The sequence below is a fragment of the Budorcas taxicolor genome, chromosome 21 (assembly GCF_023091745.1).
Source record: "Budorcas taxicolor isolate Tak-1 chromosome 21, Takin1.1, whole genome shotgun sequence".
NCBI classification, from domain to species: Eukaryota; Metazoa; Chordata; class Mammalia; order Artiodactyla; family Bovidae; genus Budorcas; species Budorcas taxicolor.
In genome coordinates this window covers 1,488,321-1,507,949 of record NC_068930.1, presented here as the reverse complement: position 1 = coordinate 1,507,949, position 19,629 = coordinate 1,488,321, and positions in this window count along the sequence as shown.

Genomic DNA, 19,629 nt, shown 5'->3' with positions numbered 1-19,629 from the left:
CTCTGGAATGGACTGAGACATCTGGGGGACTCTTGGAATGGTGGCACGACCCTGGAGTTCCTCTCGCCGTTCCTGTTGAGAGGGCCTCCTCTTGAGATGCGCCGGGAACGCCGGGAACTCTTTACCGAAGAAGCAGGGAAAGGATCCCTCATCTCGAGCTACGAGGCGGAAACGGGGCTCCTCTGGATGTGGGCGGGACCCTCGTGTTTCCTCTCGAGTGGAGACGGGTATGTCATTGAACTTCTTGACTTGCACCAAGGGTGTGAAGGACCCTTCGAAGTTCCAGAGGTGAGGTGTGATCAGCCTCGAGACGCTTGAGCAGAAATGGGCCTCCTCTCGCCTGGAGGGGAGAACCTCCTGGATTTTCTCAAGTTGCAGCAGGTCGTCTCGAGTTACGACGGGGACCTCAGGGACCCGCTCTGGTGGCCTCAGGAAAGGCCAGTCCCCATGCGAGTTGCTAGGGAACATCTCGGGATTCCTCTCCCGTCCATGCCGGGGCCTCAGTCCTTGTGTGGAGTCGGAGCCGGAACCTGAGGATTCCTCTCCAGTGTTGCCATGGATCTTGGGGTGCTTCTGAGTCTCCCCAGGGGAGTCAGGCCTCGTCTCGAGTTGGGGCATGCACGTTCGCTTTCCTCCCGAGCTGCAGCAGTAGTGTCACGCTTCCTGTCACGTGGATCAAGGGATCTGTGGCTTTCCCTCGAGGCTGTCCCTCGAGGCTTTCCCACGAGGCTTTCCCACAGGGCTGTGCCACGTGCCACCTTGGTGTGATTCGATCCTCGGCATGAAAGACGAGCCGTTGAAGGGAAAAGAGGTTCCTCTGGAATGGACTGAGATATCTGGGGGACTCTTGGTATGGTGGCACGAACCTGGAGTTCCTCTCGCCGTTCCTGTTGAGAGGGCGTCCTCTTGAGATGCGACGGGAACGCCGGGAACTCTTTCCCGACGAAGCAGGGAAAGGATCCCTCATCTCGAGCTACGAGGCGGAAACGGGGCTCCTCTGGATGTGGGCGGGACCCTCGTGATTCCTCTCGAGTGGAGACGGCTAGGTCGGGGAACTTCTTGATTTGCACCAAGTGTGTGAAAGACCCTTTCGAAGTTCCAGAGGTGAGGTGTGATCCGCCTCGAGACGCCTCAGCGGAAATGGGCCTCATCTCGCCTGGAGGGGAGAACCTCCTGGATTTTCTCGAGTTGCGGCAGGTCTTCTCGAGTTACTATGGGGACCACAGGGACCCGCTCTGGTGGCCTCAGGGAAGGCCAGTCCCCATGCGAGTTGCTAGGGGACCTCTCGGGATTCCTCTCCCGTCTATGCCGGGGCCTCAGTCCTTGTGTGGAGTCGGGGCCGGAACCTGAGGATTCCTCTCCAGTGTTGCCATGGATCTTGGGGTGCTTCTGAGTCTTCCCAGGGGAGTCAGGCCTCGTCTCGAGTGGGGGCATGCACGTGCGCTTTCCTCCCGAGCTGCAGCAGTAGTGTCACGCTTCCTGTCACGTGGATCAAGGGATCTGTGGCTTTCCCTCGAGGCTGTCCCTCGAGGCTTTCCCACGAGGCTTTCCCACAGGGCTGTGCCACGTGCCACCTTGGTGTGAGTCGATCCTCGGCGTGAAAGACGAGCCGGTGAAGGGAAAAGAGGTTCCTCTGGAATGGACTGAGACATCTGGGGGAATCTTGGAATGGTGGCACGACCCTGGAGTTCCTCTCGCCGTTCCTGTTGAGAGGGCCTCCTCTTGAGATGCGACGGGAACGCCGGGAACTCTTTCCCGACGAAGCAGGGAAAGGATCCCTCATCTCGAGCTACGAGGCGGAAACGGGGCTCCTCTGGATGTGGGCGGGACCCTCGTGATTCCTCTCGAGTGGAGACGGATAGGTCAGGGATCTTCTTGATTTGCACCAAGGGTGTGAAGGACCTTTTCGAAGTTCCAGAGGTGAGGTGTGTTCAGGCTCGAGACGCCTCAGCGGAAATGGGCCTCATCTCGCCTGGAGGGGAGAACCTCCTGGATTTTCTCAAGTTGCAGCAGGTCGTCTCGAGTTACGACGGGGACCTCAGGGACCCGCTCTGGTGGCCTCAGGAAAGGCCAGTCCCCATGCGAGTTGCTAGGGAACATCTCGGGATTCCTCTCCCGTCCATGCCGGGGCCTCAGTCCTTGTGTGGAGTCGGAGCCGGAACCTGAGGATTCCTCTCCAGTGTTGCCATGGATCTTGGGGTGCTTCTGAGTCTCCCCAGGGGAGTCAGGCCTCGTCTCGAGTTGGGGCATGCACGTGCGCTTTCCTCCCGAGCTGCAGCAGTAGTGTCACGCTTCCTGTCACGTGGATCAAGGGATCTGTGGCTTTCCCTCGAGGCTGTCCCTCGAGGCTTTCCCACGAGGCTTTCCCACAGGGCTGTGCCACGTGCCACCTTGGTGTGATTCGATCCTCGGCATGAAAGACGAGCCGTTGAAGGGAAAAGAGGTTCCTCTGGAATGGACTGAGACATCTGGGGGACTCTTGGAATGGTGGCACGAACCTGGAGTTCCTCTCGCCATTCCTGTTGAGAGGGCCTCCTCTTGAGATGCGACGGGAACGCCGGGAACTCTTTCCCGACGAAGCAGGGAAAGGATCCCTCATCTCGAGCTACGAGGCGGAAACGGGGCTCCTCTGGATGTGGGCGGGACCCTCGTGATTCCTCTCGAGTGGAGACGGCTAGGTCGGGGAACTTCTTGATTTGCACCAAGTGTGTGAAAGACCCTTTCGAAGTTCCAGAGGTGAGGTGTGATCCGCCTCGAGACGCCTCAGCGGAAATGGGCCTCATCTCGCCTGGAGGGGTGAACCTCCTGGATTTTCTCGAGTTGCGGCAGGTCTTCTCGAGTTACGACGGGGACCACAGGGACCCGCTCTGGTGGCCTCCGGAAAGGCCAGTCCCCATGCGAGTTGCTAGGGGACCTCTCGGGATTCCTCTCCCGTCTATGCCGGGGCCTCAGTCCTTGTGTGGAGTCGGGGCCGGAACCTGAGGATTCCTCTCCAGTGTTGCCATGGATCTTGGGGTGCTTCTGAGTCTTCCCAGGGGAGTCAGGCCTCGTCTCGAGTGGGGGCATGCACGTGCGCTTTCCTCCCGAGCTGCAGCAGTAGTGTCACGCTTCCTGTCACGTGGATCAAGGGATCTGTGGCTTTCCCTCGAGGCTGTCCCTCGAGGCTTTCCCACGAGGCTTTCCCACAGGGCTGTGCCACGTGCCACCTTGGTGTGAGTCGATCCTCGGCGTGAAAGACGAGCCGGTGAAGGGAAAAGAGGTTCCTCTGGAATGGACTGAGACATCTGGGGGACTCTTGGTTTGGTGGCACGACCCTGGAGTTCCTCTCGCCGTTCCTGTTGAGAGGGCCTCCTCTTGAGATGCGACGGGAACGCCGGGAACTCTTTCCCGACGAAGCAGGGAAAGGATCCCTCATCTCGAGCTACGAGGCGGAAACGGGGCTCCTCTGGATGTGGGCGGGACCCTCGTGATTCCTCTCGAGTGGAGACGGCTAGGTCGGGGCACTTCTTGATTTGCACCAAGGGTGTGAAAGACCCTTTCGAAGTTCCAGAGGTGAGGTGTGATCAGCCTCGAGACGCCTCAGCGGAAATGGGCCTCATCTCGCCTGGAGGGGAGAACCTCCTGGATTTTCTCGAGTTGCGGCAGGTCTTCTCGAGTTACGATGGGGACCACAGGGACCCGCTCTGGTGGCCTCAGGAAAGGCCAGTCCCCATGCGACTTGCTAGGGGACCTCTCGGGATTCCTCTCCCGTCCATGCCGGGGCCTCAGTCCTTGTGTGGAGTCGGGGCCGGAACCTGAGGATTCCTCTCCAGTGTTGCCATGGATCTTGGGGTGCTTCTGAGTCTCCCCAGGGGAGTCAGGCCTCGTCTCGAGTGGGGGCATGCACGTGCGCTTTCCTCCCGAGCTGCAGCAGTAGTGTCACGCTTCCTGTCACGTGGATCAAGGGATCTGTGGCTTTCCCTCGAGGCTGTCCCTCGAGGCTTTCCCACGAGGCTTTCCCACAGGGCTGTGCCACGTGCCACCTTGGTGTGAGACGATCCTCGGCGTGAAAGACGAGCCGGTGTAGGGAAAAGAGGTTCCTCTGGAATGGACTGAGACATCTGGGGGACTCTTGGAATGGTGGCACGACCCTGGAGTTCCTCTCGCCGTTCCTGTTGAGAGGGCCTCCTCTTGAGATGCGACGGGAACGCCGGGAACTCTTTCCCGACGAAGCAGGGAAAGGATCCCTCATCTCGAGCTACGAGGCGGAAACGGGGCTCCTCTGGATGTGGGCGGGACCCTCGTGATTCCTCTCGAGTGGAGACGGCTAGGTCGGGGCACTTCTTGATTTGCACCAAGGGTGTGAAAGACCCTTTCGAAGTTCCAGAGGTGAGGTGTGATCAGCCTCGAGACGCCTCAGCGGAAATGGGCCTCATCTCGCCTGGAGGGGAGAACCTCCTGGATTTTCTCGAGTTGCGGCAGGTCTTCTCGAGTTACGATGGGGACCACAGGGACCCGCTCTGGTGGCCTCAGGAAAGGCCAGTCCCCATGCGAGTTGCTAGGGGACCTCTCGGGATTCCTCTCCCGTCCATGCCGGGGCCTCAGTCCTTGTGTGGAGTCGGGGCCGGAACCTGAGGATTCCTCTCCAGTGTTGCCATGGATCTTGGGGTGCTTCTGAGTCTCCCCAGGGGAGTCAGGCCTCGTCTCGAGTGGGGGCATGCACGTGCGCTTTCCTCCCGAGCTGCAGCAGTAGTGTCACGCTTCCTGTCACGTGGATCAAGGGATCTGTGGCTTTCCCTCGAGGCTGTCCCTCGAGGCTTTCCCACGAGGCTTTCCCACAGGGCTGTGCCACGTGCCACCTTGGTGTGAGACGATCCTCGGCGTGAAAGACGAGCCGGTGTAGGGAAAAGAGGTTCCTCTGGAATGGACTGAGACATCTGGGGGACTCTTGGAATGGTGGCACGACCCTGGAGTTCCTCTCGCCGTTCCTGTTGAGAGGGCCTCCTCTTGAGATGCGACGGGAACGCCGGGAACTCTTTCCCGACGAAGCAGGGAAAGGATCCCTCATCTCGAGCTACGAGGCGGAAACGGGGCTCCTCTGGATGTGGGCGGGACCCTCGTGATTCCTCTCGAGTGGAGACGGGTATGCCGGGGAACTTCTTGATTTGCACCAGGGGTGTGAAGTACCCTTTCAAAGTTCCAGAGGTGAGGTGTGATCAGCCTCGAGACGCCTCAGCGGAAATGGGCCTCATCTCGCCTGGAGGGGAGAACCTTCTGGATTTTCTCAAGTTGCGGCAGGTCTTCTCGAGTTACGACAGGGACCACAGGGACCCGCTCTGGTGGCCTCAGGAAAGGCCAGTCCCCATGCGATTTGCTAGGGGACCTCTCGGGATTCCTCTCCCGTCCATGCCTGGGCCTCAGTCCTTGTGTGGAGTCGGGGCCGGAACCTGAGGATTCCTCTCCAGTGTTGCCATGGATCTTGGGGTGCTTCTGAGTCTCCCCAGGGGAGTCAGGCCTCGTCTCGAGTGGGGGCATGCAAGTGCGCTTTCCTCCCGAGCTGCAGCAGTAGTGTCACGCTTCCTGTCACGTGGATCAAGGGATCTGTGGCTTTCCCTCGAGGCTGTCCCTCGAGGCTTTCCCACGAGGCTTTCCCACAGGGCTGTGCCACGTGCCACCTTGGTGTGAGACGATCCTCGGCGTGAAAGACGAGCCGGTGAAGGGAAAAGAGGTTCCTCTGGAATGGACTGAGACATCTGGGGGACTCTTGGAATGGTGGCACGACCCTGGAGTTCCTCTCGCCGTTCCTGTTGAGAGGGCCTCCTCTTGAGATGCGACGGGAACGCCGGGAACTCTTTCCCGACGAAGCAGGGAAAGGATCCCTCATCTCGAGCTACGAGGCGGAAACGGGGCTCCTCTGGATGTGGGCGAGACCCTCGTGATTCCTCTCGAGTGGAGACCGGTATGTCATTGAACTTCTTGACTTGCACCAAGGGTGTGAAGGACCCTTCGAAGTTCCAGAGGTGAGGTGTGATCAGCCTCGAGACGCTTGAGCAGAAATGGGCCTCCTCTCGCCTGGAGGGGAGAACCTCCTGGATTTTCTCGAGTTGCAGCAGGTCTTCTCGAGTTACGACGGGGACCTCAGGGACCCGCTCTGGTGGCTTCAGGAAAGGCCAGTCCCCATGCGAGTTGCTAGGGGACATCTCGGGATTCCTCTCCTGTCCCTGACGGGGCCTCAGTCCTTGTGTGGAGTTGGAGCCGGAACCTGAGGATTCCTCTCCAGTGTTGCCATGGATCTTGGGGTGCTTCTGAGTCTCCCCAGGGGAGTCAGGCCTCGTCTCGAGTGGGGGCATGCACGTGCGCTTTCCTCCCGAGCTGCAGCAGTAGTGTCACGCTTCCTGTCACGTGGATCAAGGGATTTGTGGCTTTCCCTCGAGGCTGTCCCTCGAGGCTTTCCCACGAGGCTTTCCCACAGGGCTGTGCCACGTGCCACCTTGGTGTGAGTCGATCCTCGGCGTGAAAGACGAGCCGGTGAAGGGAAAAGAGGTTCCTCTGGAATGGACTGAGATATCTGGGGGACTCTTGGAATGGTGGCACGACCCTGGAGTTCCTCTCGCCGTTCCTGTTGAGAGGGCCTCCTCTTGAGATGCGACGGGAACGCCGGGAACTCTTTCCCGACGAAACAGGGAAAGGATCCCTCATCTCGAGCTACGAGGCGGAAACGGGGCTCCTCTGGATGTGGGCGGGACCCTCGTGATTCCTCTCGAGTGGAGACGGCTAGGTCGGGGCACTTCTTGATTTGCACCAAGGGTGTGAAAGACCCTTTCGAAGTTCCAGAGGTGAGGTGTGATCAGCCTCGAGACGCCTCAGCGGAAATGGGCCTCATCTCGCCTGGAGGGGAGAACCTCCTGGATTTTCTCGAGTTGCGGCAGGTCTTCTCGAGTTACGATGGGGACCACAGGGACCCGCTCTGGTGGCCTCAGGAAAGGCCAGTCCCCATGCGAGTTGCTAGGGGACCTCTCGGGATTCCTCTCCCGTCCATGCCGGGGCCTCAGTCCTTGTGTGGAGTCGGGGCCGGAACCTGAGGATTCCTCTCCAGTGTTGCCATGGATCTTGGGGTGCTTCTGAGTCTCCCCAGGGGAGTCAGGCCTCGTCTCGAGTGGGGGCATGCACGTGCGCTTTCCTCCCGAGCTGCAGCAGTAGTGTCACGCTTCCTGTCACGTGGATCAAGGGATCTGTGGCTTTCCCTCGAGGCTGTCCCTCGAGGCTTTCCCACGAGGCTTTCCCACAGGGCTGTGCCACGTGCCACCTTGGTGTGAGTCGATCCTCGGCGTGAAAGACGAGCCGGTGAAGGGAAAAGAGGTTACTCTGGAATGGACTGAGACATCTGGGGGACTCTTGGAATGGTGGCACGACCCTGGAGTTCCTCTCGCCGTTCCTGTTGAGAGGGCCTCCTCTTGAGATGCGACGGGAACGCCGGGAACTCTTTCCCGACGAAGCAGGGAAAGGATCCCTCATCTCGAGCTACGAGGCGGAAACGGGGCTCCTCTGGATGTGGGCGAGACCCTCGTAATTCCTCTCGAGTGGAGACGGCTAGGTTGGGGAACTTCTTGATTTGCACCAAGGGTGTGAAGGACCCTTTCGAAGTTCCAGAGGTGAGGTGTGATCAGCCTCGATACGCCTCAGCGGAAATGGGCCTCATCTCGCCTGGAGGGGAGAACCTCCTGGATTTTCTCGAGTTGCGGCAGGTCTTCTCGAGTTACGCCGGGGACCACAGGGACCCGCTCTGGTGGCCTCAGGAAAGGCCAGTCCCCATGCGAGTTGCTAGGGGACCTCTCGGGATTCCTCTCCCGTCCATGCCTGGGCCTCAGTCCTTGTGTGGAGTCGGGGCCGGAACCTGAGGATTCCTCTCCAGTGTTGCCATGGATCTTGGGGTGCTTCTGAGTCTCCCCAGGGGAGTCAGGCCTCGTCTCGAGTGGGGGCATGCACGTGCGCTTTCCTCCCGAGCTGCAGCAGTAGTGTCACTCTTCCTGTCACGTGGATCAAGGGATCTGTGGCTTTCCCTCGAGGCTGTCCCTCGAGGCTTTCCCACGAGGCTTTCCCACAGGGCTGTGCCACGTGCCACCTTGGTGTGAGACGATCCTCGGCGTGAAAGACGAGCCGGTGTAGGGAAAAGAGGTTCCTCTGGAATGGACTGAGACATCTGGGGGACTCTTGGAATGGTGGCACGACCCTGGAGTTCCTCTCGCCGTTCCTGTTGAGAGGGCCTCCTCTTGAGATGCGACGGGAACGCCGGGAACTCTTTCCCGACGAAGCAGGGAAAGGATCCCTCATCTCGAGCTACGAGGCGGAAACGGGGCTCCTCTGGATGTGGGCGAGACCCTCGTGTTTCCTCTCGAGTGGAGACCGGTATGTCATTGAACTTCTTGACTTGCACCAAGGGTGTGAAGGACCCTTCGAAGTTCCAGAGGTGAGGTGTGATCAGCCTCGAGACGCTTGAGCAGAAATGGGCCTCCTCTCGCCTGGAGGGGAGAACCTCCTGGATTTTCTCGAGTTGCAGCAGGTCTTCTCGAGTTACGACGGGGACCTCAGGGACCCGCTCTGGTGGCTTCAGGAAAGGCCAGTCCCCATGCGAGTTGCTAGGGGACATCTCGGGATTCCTCTCCCGTCCATGACGGGGCCTCAGTCCTTGTGTGGAGTCGGAGCCGGAACCTGAGGATTCCTTTCCAGTGTTGCCATGGGTCTTGGGGTGCTTCTGAGTCTCCCCAGGGGTCAGGCCTCGTCTCGAGTGGGGGCATGCACGTGCGCTTTCCTCCCGAGCTGCAGCAGTAGTGTCACGCTTCCTGTCACGTGGATCAAGGGATCTGTGGCTTTCCCTCGAGGCTGTCCCTCGAGGCTTTCCCACGAGGCTTTCCCACAGGGCTGTGCCACGTGCCACCTTGGTGTGAGTCGATCCTCGGCGTGAAAGACGAGCCGGTGAAGGGAAAAGAGGTTCCTCTGGAATGGACTGAGACATCTGGGGGACTCTTGGAATGGTGGCACGACCCTGGAGTTCCTCTCGCCGTTCCTGTTGAGAGGGCCTCCTCTTGAGATGCGACGCGAACGCCGGGAAATCTTTCCCGACGAAGCAGGGAAAGGATCCCTCATCTCGAGCTACGAGGCGGAAACGGGGCTCCTCTGGATGTGGGCGGGACCCTCGTGATTCCTCTCGAGTGGAGACGGCTAGGTCGGGGCACTTCTTGATTTGCACCAAGGGTGTGAATGACCCTTTCGAAGTTCCAGAGGTGAGGTGTGATCAGCCTCGAGACGCCTCAGCGGAAATGGGCCTCATCTCGCCTGGAGGGGAGAACCTCCTGGATTTTCTCGAGTTGCAGCAGGTCTTCTCGAGTTACGATGGGGACCACAGGGACCCGCTCTGGTGGCCTCAGGAAAGGCCAGTCCCCATGCGAGTTGCTAGGGGACCTCTCTGGATTCCTCTCCCGTCCATGCCGGGGCCTCAGTCCTTGTGTGGAGTCGGGGCTGGAACCTGAGGATTCCTCTCCAGTGTTGCCATGGATCTTGGGGAGCTTCTGAGTCTCCCCAGGGGAGTCAGGCGGCGTCTCGAGTGGGGGCATGCACGTGCGCTTTCCTCCCGAGCTGCAGCAGTAGTGTCACTCTTCCTGTCACGTGGATCAAGGGATCTGTGGCTTTCCCTCGAGGCTGTCCCTCGAGGCTTTCCCACGAGGCTTTCCCACAGGGCTGTGCCACGTGCCACCTTGTTGTGAGTCGATCCTCGGCGTGAAAGACGAGCCGGTGAATGGAAAAGAGGTTCCTCTGGAATGGACTGAGACATCTGGGGGACTCTTGGAATGGTGGCACGACCCTGGAGTTCCTCTCGCCGTTCCTGTTGAGAGGGCCTCCTCTTGAGATGCGAAGGGAACGCCGGGAACTCTTTCCCGACGAAGCAGGGAAAGGATCCCTCATCTCGAGCTACGAGGCGGAAAACGGGGCTCCTCTGGATGTGGGCGGGACCCTCGTGATTCCTCTCGAGTGGAGACGGCTATGTCGGGGAACTTCTTGATTTGCACCAAGGGTGTGAAGGAGCCTTTCGAAGTTCCAGAGGTGAGGTGTGATCAGCCTCGAGACGCCTCAGCAGAAATGGGCCTCATCTCGCCTGGAGGGGAGAAGCTCCTGGATTTTCTCGAGTTGCGGCAGGTCTTCTCGAGTTACGACGGGGACCTCAGGGACCCGCTCTGGTGGCCTCAGGAAAGGCCAGTCCCCATGCGAGTTGCTAGGGGGCCTCTCGGGATTCCTCTCCCGTCCATGCCGGGGCCTCAGTCCTTGTGTGGAGTCGGAGCCGGAACCTGAGGATTCCTTTCCAGTGTTGCCATGGGTCTTGGGGTGCTTCTGAGTCTCCCCAGGGGTCAGGCCTCGTCTCGAGTGGGGGCATGCACGTGCGCTTTCCTCCCGAGCTGCAGCAGTAGTGTCACGCTTCCTGTCACGTGGATCAAGGGATCTGTGGCTTTCCCTCGAGGCTGTCCCTCGAGGCTTTCCCACGAGGCTTTCCCACAGGGCTGTGCCACGTGCCACCTTGGTGTGAGTCGATCCTCGGCGTGAAAGACGAGCCGGTGAAGGGAAAAGAGGTTCCTCTGGAATGGACTGAGACATCTGGGGGACTCTTGGAATGGTGGCACGACCCTGGAGTTCCTCTCGCCGTTCCTGTTGAGAGGGCCTCCTCTTGAGATGCGACGCGAACGCCGGGAAATCTTTCCCGACGAAGCAGGGAAAGGATCCCTCATCTCGAGCTACGAGGCGGAAACGGGGCTCCTCTGGATGTGGGCGGGACCCTCGTGATTCCTCTCGAGTGGAGACGGCTAGGTCGGGGCACTTCTTGATTTGCACCAAGGGTGTGAAAGACCCTTTCGAAGTTCCAGAGGTGAGGTGTGATCAGCCTCGAGACGCCTCAGCGGAAATGGGCCTCATCTCGCCTGGAGGGGAGAACCTCCTGGATTTTCTCGAGTTGCAGCAGGTCTTCTCGAGTTACGATGGGGACCACAGGGACCCGCTCTGGTGGCCTCAGGAAAGGCCAGTCCCCATGCGAGTTGCTAGGGGACCTCTCTGGATTCCTCTCCCGTCCATGCCGGGGCCTCAGTCCTTGTGTGGAGTCGGGGCTGGAACCTGAGGATTCCTCTCCAGTGTTGCCATGGATCTTGGGGAGCTTCTGAGTCTCCCCAGGGGAGTCAGGCGGCGTCTCGAGTGGGGGCATGCACGTGCGCTTTCCTCCCGAGCTGCAGCAGTAGTGTCACTCTTCCTGTCACGTGGATCAAGGGATCTGTGGCTTTCCCTCGAGGCTGTCCCTCGAGGCTTTCCCACGAGGCTTTCCCACAGGGCTGTGCCACGTGCCACCTTGTTGTGAGTCGATCCTCGGCGTGAAAGACGAGCCGGTGAATGGAAAAGAGGTTCCTCTGGAATGGACTGAGACATCTGGGGGACTCTTGGAATGGTGGCACGACCCTGGAGTTCCTCTCGCCGTTCCTGTTGAGAGGGCCTCCTCTTGAGATGCGAAGGGAACGCCGGGAACTCTTTCCCGACGAAGCAGGGAAAGGATCCCTCATCTCGAGCTACGAGGCGGAAAACGGGGCTCCTCTGGATGTGGGCGGGACCCTCGTGATTCCTCTCGAGTGGAGACGGCTATGTCGGGGAACTTCTTGATTTGCACCAAGGGTGTGAAGGAGCCTTTCGAAGTTCCAGAGGTGAGGTGTGATCAGCCTCGAGACGCCTCAGCAGAAATGGGCCTCATCTCGCCTGGAGGGGAGAAGCTCCTGGATTTTCTCGAGTTGCGGCAGGTCTTCTCGAGTTACGACGGGGACCTCAGGGACCCGCTCTGGTGGCCTCAGGAAAGGCCAGTCCCCATGCGAGTTGCTAGGGGGCCTCTCGGGATTCCTCTCCCGTCCATGCCGGGGCCTCAGTCCTTGTGTGGAGTCGGGGCCGGAACCTGAGGATTCCTCTCCAGTGTTGCCATGGATCTTGGGGTGCTTCTGGGTCTCCCCAGGGGAGTCAGCCCTCGTCTCGAGTGGGGGCATGTACGTGCGCTTTCCTCCCGAGCAGCAGCAGTAGTGTCACGCTTCCTGTCACGTGGATCAAGGGATCTGTGGCTTTCCCTCGAGGCTGTCCCTCGAGGCTTTCCCACGAGGCTTTCCCACAGGGCTGTGCCATGTGCCACCCTGGTGTGAGTCGATCCTCGGCGTGAAAGACGAGCCGGTGAAGGGAAAAGAGGTTCCTCTGGAATGGACTGAGACATCTGGGGGACTCTTGGAATGGTGGCACGACCCTGGAGTTCCTCTCGCCGTTCCTGTTGAGAGGGCCTCCTCTTGAGATGCGACGGGAACGCCGGGAACTCTTTCCCGACGAAGCAGGGAAAGGATCCCTGATCTCGAGCTACTAGGCGGAAACGGGGCTCCTCTGGATGTGGGCGGGACCCTCGTGATTCCTCTCGAGTGGAGACGGCTATGCCGGGGAACTTCTTGATTTGCACCAAGGGTGTGAAGGAGCCTTTCGAAGTTCCAGAGGTGAGATGTGATCAGCCTCAAGACGCCTCAGCAGAAATGGGCCTCATCTTGCCTGGAGGGGAGAAGCTCCTGGATTTTCTCGAGTTGGGGCAGGTCTTCTCGAGTTACGACGGGGACCTCAGGGACCCGCTCTGGTGGCCTCAGGAAAGGCCAGTCCCCATGCGATTTGCTAGGGGGCCTCTCGGGATTCCTCTCCCGTCCATGCTGGGGCCTCAGTCCTTGTGTGGAGTCGGGGCCGGAACCTGAGGATTCCTCTCCAGTGTTGCCATGGATCTTGGGGTGCTTCTGAGTCTCCCCAGGGGAGTCAGGCCTCGTCTCGAGTGGGGGCATGCACGTGCACTTTCCTCCCGAGCTGCAGCAGTAGTGTCAGGCTTCCTGTCACGTGGATCAAGGGATCTGTGGCTTTCCCTCGAGGCTGTCCCTCGAGGCTTTCCCACGAGGCTTTCCCACAGGGCTGTGCCACGTGCCACCTTGGTGTGAGTCGATCCTCGGCGTGAAAGACGAGCCGGTGAAGGGAAAAGAGGTTCCTCTGGAATGGACTGAGACATCTGGGGGACTCTTGGAATGGTGGCACGACCCTGGAGTTCCTGTCGCCGTTCCTGTTGAGAGGGCCTCCTCTTGAGATGCGACGGGAACGCCGGGAACTCTTTCCCGACGAAGCAGGGAAAGGATCCCTCATCTCGAGCTACGAGGCGGAAACGGGGCTCCTCTGGATGTGGGCGGGACCCTCGTGATTCCTCTCGAGTGGAGACGGCTATGTCGGGGAACTTCTTGATTTGCACCAAGGGTGTGAAGGAGCCTTTCCAAGTTCCAGAGGTGAGGTGTGATCAGCCTCGAGACGCCTCAGCAGAAATGGGCCTCATCTCGCCTGGAGGGGAGAAGCCCCTGGATTTTCTCGAGTTGCGGCAGGTCTTCTCGAGTTACGACGGGGACCTCAGGGACCTGCTCTGGTGGCCTCAGGAAAGGCCAGTCCCCATGCGAGTTGCTAAGGGGCCTCTCGGGATTCCTCTCCCGTCCATGCCGGGGCCTCAGTCCTTGTGTGGAGTCGGGACCGGAACCTGAGGATTCCTCTCCAGTGTTGCCATGGATCTTGGGGTGCTTCTGGGTCTCCCCAGGGGAGTCAGGCCTCGTCTCGAGTGGGGGCATGTACGTGCGCCTTCCTCCCGAGCTGCAGCAGTAGTGTCACGCTTCCTGTCACGTGGATCAAGGGATCTGTGGCTTTCCCTCGAGGCTGTCCCTTGAGGCTTTCCCACGAGGCTTTCCCACAGGGCTGTGCCATGTGCCACCCTGGTGTGAGTCGATCCTCGGCGTGAAAGACGAGCCGGTGAAGGGAAAAGAGGTTCCTCTGGAATGGACTGAGACATCTGGGGGACTCTTGGAATGGTGGTACGACCCTGGAGTTCCTCTCGCTGTTCCTATTGAGAGGGCCTCCTCTTGAGATGCGACGGGAACGCCGGGACCTCTTTTCCGACGAAGCAGGGAAAGGATCCCTGATCTCGAGCTACGAGGGGGAAACGGGGCTCCTCTGGATGTGGGCGGGACCCTCGTGATTCCCCTCGAGTGGAGACGGGTATGTCGGGGAACTTCTTGATTTGCACCAAGTGTGTGAAGGACCCTTTCGAAGTTCCAGAGTTGAGGTGTGATCAGCCTGGAGACGCCTCAGCGGAAATGGGCCTCATCTCGCCTGGAGGGGAGAAGCTCCTGGATTTTCTCGAGTTGAGGCAGGTCTTCTCGAGTTACGACGGGGACCTCAGGGACCCGCTCTGGTGGCCTCAGGAAAGGCCAGTCCCCATACGAGTTGCTAGGGGACCTCTCGGGATTCCTCTCCCGTCCATTCCGGGGCCTCAGTCCTTGTGTGGAGTCGGGGCCGGAAGCTGAGTATTCCTCTCCAGTGTTGCCATGGATCTTGGGGTGCTTCTGAGTCTCCCCAGGGGAGTCAGGCCTCGTCTCGAGTGGGGGCATGCACGTGCGCTTTCCTCCCGAGCTGCAGCAGTCGTGTCAGGCTTCCGGTCACGTGGATCAAGGGATCTGTGGCTTTCCCTCGAGGCTGTCCCTCGAGGCTTTCCCACGAGGCTTTCCCAGAGGGCTGTGCCAGGGGCCAGCTTGGTGAGAGTCGATCCTCGGCGTGAAAGACGAGCCGGTGAAGGGAAAAGAGGTTCCTCTGGAATGGACTGAGACATCTGGGGGACTCTTGGAATGGTGGCACGACCCTGGAGTTCCTGTCGCCGTTCCTGTTGAGAGGGCCTCCTCTTGAGATGCGACGGGAACGCCGGGAACTCTTTCCCGACGAAGCAGGGAAAGGATCCCTGATCTCGAGCTACGAGGCAGAAACGGGGCTCCTCTGTATGTGGGCGGGACCCTCGTGATTCCCCTCGAGTGGAGACGGGTATGTCGGGGAACTTCTTGATTTGCACCAAGGGTGTGAAGGAGCCTTTCGAAGTTCCAGAGGTGAGGTGTGATCAGCCTCGAGACGCCTCAGCAGAAATGGGCCTCATCTCGCCTGGAGGGGAGAAGCTCCAGGATTTTCTCGAGTTGCGGCAGGTCTTCTCTAGTTACGACGGGGACCTCAGGGACCCGCTCTGGTGGCCTCAGGAAAGGCCAGTCCACATGCGAGTTGCTAGGGGACCTCTCGGGATTCCTCTCCCGTCCATGCCGGGGCCTCAGTCCTTGTGTGGAGTCGGGGCCGGAACCTGAGGATTCATCTCCAGTGTTGCCATGGATCTTGGGGAGCTTCTGAGTCTCCCCAGGGGAGTCAGGCGGCGTCTCGAGTGGGGTCATGCACGTGCGCTTTCCTCCCGAGCAGCAGCAGTAGTGTCACGCTTCCTGTCACGTGGTTCAAGGGATCTGTGTCTTTCCCTCGAGGCTGTCCCTCGAGGCTTTCCCACGAGGCTTTCCCAGAGGGCTGTGCCAGGGGCCACCTTGGTGAGAGTCGATCCTCGACGTGAAAGACGAGCCGGTGAAGGGAAAAGAGGTTCCTCTGGAATGGACTGAGACATCTGGGGGACTCTTGGAATGGTGGCACGACCCTGGAGTTCCTCTCGCCGTTCCTGTTGAGAGGGCCTCCTCTTGAGATGCGACGGGAAAGCCGGGAACTCTTTCCCGACGAAGCAGGGAAAGGATCCCTGATCTCGAGCTACGAGGCGGAAACGGGGCTCCTCTGGATGTGGGCGGGACCCTCGTGATTCCTCTCGAGTGGAGACGGGTATGTCGGGGAACTTCTTGATTTGCACCAAGGGTGTGAAGGAGCCTTTCGAAGTTCCAGAGGTGAGGTGTGATCAGCCTCGAGACGCCTCAGCGGAAATGGGCCTCATCTCGCCTGGAGGGGAGAACCTCCTGGATTTTCTCGAGTTGCGGCAGGTCTTCTCGAGTTACGACGGGGACCTCAGGGACCCGCTCTGGTGGCCTCAGGAAAGGCCAGTCCACATGCGAGTTGCTAGGGGACCTCTCGGGATTCCTCTCCCGTCCATGCTGGGGCCTCAGTCCTTGTGTGGAGTCGGGGCCAGAACCTGAGGATTCCTCTCCAGGGTTGCCATGGATCTTGGGGAGCTTCTGAGTCTCCCCAGGGGAGTCAGGCGGCGTCTCGAGTGGGGGCATGCACCTGCGCTTTCCTCCCGAGCTGCAGCAGTAGTGTCACTCTTCCTGTCACGTGGATCAAGGGATCTGTGGCTTTACCTCGAGGCTGTCCCTCGAGGCTTTCCCACGAGGCTTTCCCACAGGGCTGTGCCACGTGCCACCTTGGTGTGAGTAAATCCTCGGCGTGAAAGACGAGCCGGTGAAGGGAAAAGAGGTTCCTCTGGAATGGACTGAGACATCTGGGGGACTCTTGGAATGGTGGCACGACCCTGGAGTTCCTCTCGCCGTTCCTGTTGAGAGGGCCTCCTCTTGAGATGCGACGGGAACGCCGGGAACTCTTTCCCGACGAAGCAGGGAAAGGATCCCTCATCTCGAGCTACGAGGCGGAAACGGGGCTCCTCTGGATGTGGGCGGGACCCTCGTGATTCCTCTCGAGTGGAGACGGCTATGTCGGGGAACTTCTTGATTTGCACCAAGGGTGTGAAGGACCCTTTCGAAGTTCCAGAGGGGAGGTGTGATCAGCCTCGAGACGCCTCAGCAGAAATGGGCCTCATCTCGCCTGGAGGGGAGAACCTCCTGGATTTTCTCGGGTTGCGACAGGTCTTATCGAGTTACGACGGGGACCACAGGGACCCGCTCTGGTGGCCTCAGGAAAGGCCAGTCCCCATGCGAGTTGCTAGGGGACCTCTCGGGATTCCTCTCCCGTCCATGCCGGGGCCTCAGTCCTTGTGTGGATTCGGGGCCGGAACCTGAGGATTCCTCTCCAGTTTTGCCATGGATCTTGGGGTGCTTCTGAGTCTCCCAGGGGAGTCAGGCCTCGTCTCGAGTGGGGACATGCACGTGCGCTTTCCTCCCAAGCTGCAGCAGTAGTGTCACGCTTCCTGTCACGAGGATCAACGGATCTGTGGCTTTCCCTCGAGGCTGTCCCTCGAGGATTTCCCACGAGGCTTTCCCACAGGGCTGTGCCACGTGCCACCTTGGTGTGAGTCGATCCTCGGCGTGAAAGACGAGCCGGTGAAGGGAAAAGAGGTTCCTCTGGAATGGACTGAGACATCTGGGGGACTCTTGGAATGGTGGCACGACCCTGGAGTTCCTCTCGCCGTTCCTGTTGAGAGGGCCTCCTCTTGAGATGCGACGGGAACGCCGGGAACTCTTTCCCGACGAAGCAGGGAAAGGATCCCTCATCTCGAGCTACGAGGCGGAAACGGGGCTCCTCTGGATGTGGGCGGGACCCTCGTGATTCCTCTCGAGTGGAGACGGCTATGTCGGGGAACTTCTTGATTTGCACCAAGGGTGTGAAGGACCCTTTCGAAGTTCCAGAGGGGAGGTGTGATCAGCCGCGAGACGCCTCAGCGGAAATGGGCCTCATCTCGCCTGGAGGGGAGAACCTCCTGGATTTTCTCGGGTTGCGACAGGTCTTCTCGAGTTACGACGGGGACCACAGGGACCCGCTCTGGTGGCCTCAGGAAAGGCCAGTCCCCATGCGAGTTGCTAGGGGACCTCTCGGGATTCCTCTCCCGTCCATGCCGGGGCCTCAGTCCTTGTGTGGAGTCGGGGCCGGAACCTGAGGATTCCTCTCCAGTTTTGCCATGGATCTTGGGGTTCTTCTGAGTCTCCCAGGGGAGTCAGGCCTCGTCTCGAGTGGGGACATGCACGTGCGCTTTCCTCCCGAGCTGCAGCAGTAGTGTCACGCTTCCTGTCACGAGGATCAACGGATCTGTGGCTTTCCCTCGAGGCTGTCCCTCGAGGATTTCCCACGAGGCTTTCCCACAGGGCTGTGCCACGTGCCACCTTGGTGTGAGTCGATCCTCGGCGTGAAAGACGAGCCGGTGAAGGGAAAAGAGGTTCCTCTGGAATGGACTGAGACATCAGGGGGACTCTTGGAATGGTGGCACGACCCTGGAGTTCCTCTCGCCATTCCTGTTGAGAGGGCCTCCTCTTGAGATGCGACGGGAACGACGGGAACTCTTTCCAGACGAAGCAGGGAAAGGATCCCTCATCTCGAGCTACGAGGCGGAAACGGGGCTCCTCTGGATGTGGGCGGGACCCTCGTGATTCCTCTCGAGTGGAGACGGCTAGGTCGCGGAACTTCTTGATTTGCACCAAGGGTGTGAAGGACCCTTTCGAAGTTCCAGAGGTGAGGTGTGATCAGCCTCGAGACGCCTCAGCGGAAATGGGCCTCATCTCGCCTGGAGTTGAGAACCTCCTGGATTTTCTCGAGTTGCGGCAGGTCTTCTCGGGTTACGTCGGGGACCTAAGGGACCCGCTCTGGTGGCCTCAGGAAAGGCCAGTCCCCATGCGAGTTGCTAGGGGACCTCTCGGGATTCCTCTCCCGTCCATGCCGGGGCCTCAGTCCATGTGTGGAGTCGGGGCCGGAACCTGAGGATTCCTCTCCAGTGTTGCCATGGATCTTGGGGTGCTTCTGAGTCTCCCCAGGGGTGTCAGGCCTCGTCTCGAGTGGGGGCATGCACGTGCGCTTTCCTCCCGAGCTGCAGCAGTAGTGTCACGCTTCCTGTCACGTGGATCAAGGGATCTGTGGCTTTCCCTCGAGGCTGTCCCTCGAGGCTTTCCCACGAGGCTTTCCCACAGGGCTGTGCCACGTACCACCTTGGTGTGAGTCGATCCTCGGCGTGAAAGACGAGCCGGTGAAGGGAAAAGTGGTTCCTCTGGAATGGACTGAGACCTCTGGGGGACTCTTGGAATGGTGGCACGACCCTGGAGTTCCTCTCGCCGTTCCTGTTGAGAGGGCCTCCTCTTGAGATGCGACGGGAACGCCGGGAACTCCTTCCCGACGAAGCAGGGAAAGGATCCCTCATTTCGAGCTACGAGGCGGAAACGGGACTCCCCTGGATGTGGGCGGGACCCTCGTGATTCCTCTCGAGTGGAGACGGCTAGGTCGGGGAACTTCTTGATTTGCACCAAGGGTCTGAAGGACCCTTTCGAAGTTCCAGAGGTGAGGTGTGATCAGCCTCGAGACGCCTCAGCGGAAATGGGCCTCATCTCGCCTGGAAGGGAGAACCTCCTGGATTTTCTCGAGTTGCGGCAGGTCTTCTCGAGTTACGACGGGGACCTCAGGGACCCGCTCTGGTGGCCTCAGGAAAGGCCAGTCCCCATGCGAGTTGCTAGGGGGCCTCTCGGGATTCCTCTCCCGTCCATGCCGGGGCCTCAGTCCTTGTGTGGAGTCGGGGCCGGAACCTGAGGATTCCTCTCCAGTGTTGCCATGGATCTTGGGGAGCTTCTGAGTCTCCCCAGGGGAGTCAGGCGGCGTCTCGAGTGGGGGCATGCACGTGCGCTTTCCTCCCGAGCTGCAGCAGTAGTGTCACTCTTCCTGTCACGTGGATCAAGGGATCTGTGGCTTTCCCTCGAGGCTGTCCCTCGAGGCTTTCCCACGAGGCTTTCCCACAGGGCTGTGCCACGTGCCACCTTTGTGTGAGTCGATCCTCGGCGTGAAAGACGAGCCGGTGAAGGGAAAAGAGGTTCTTCTGGAATGGACTGAGACATCTGGGGGACTCTTGGAATGGTGGCACGACCC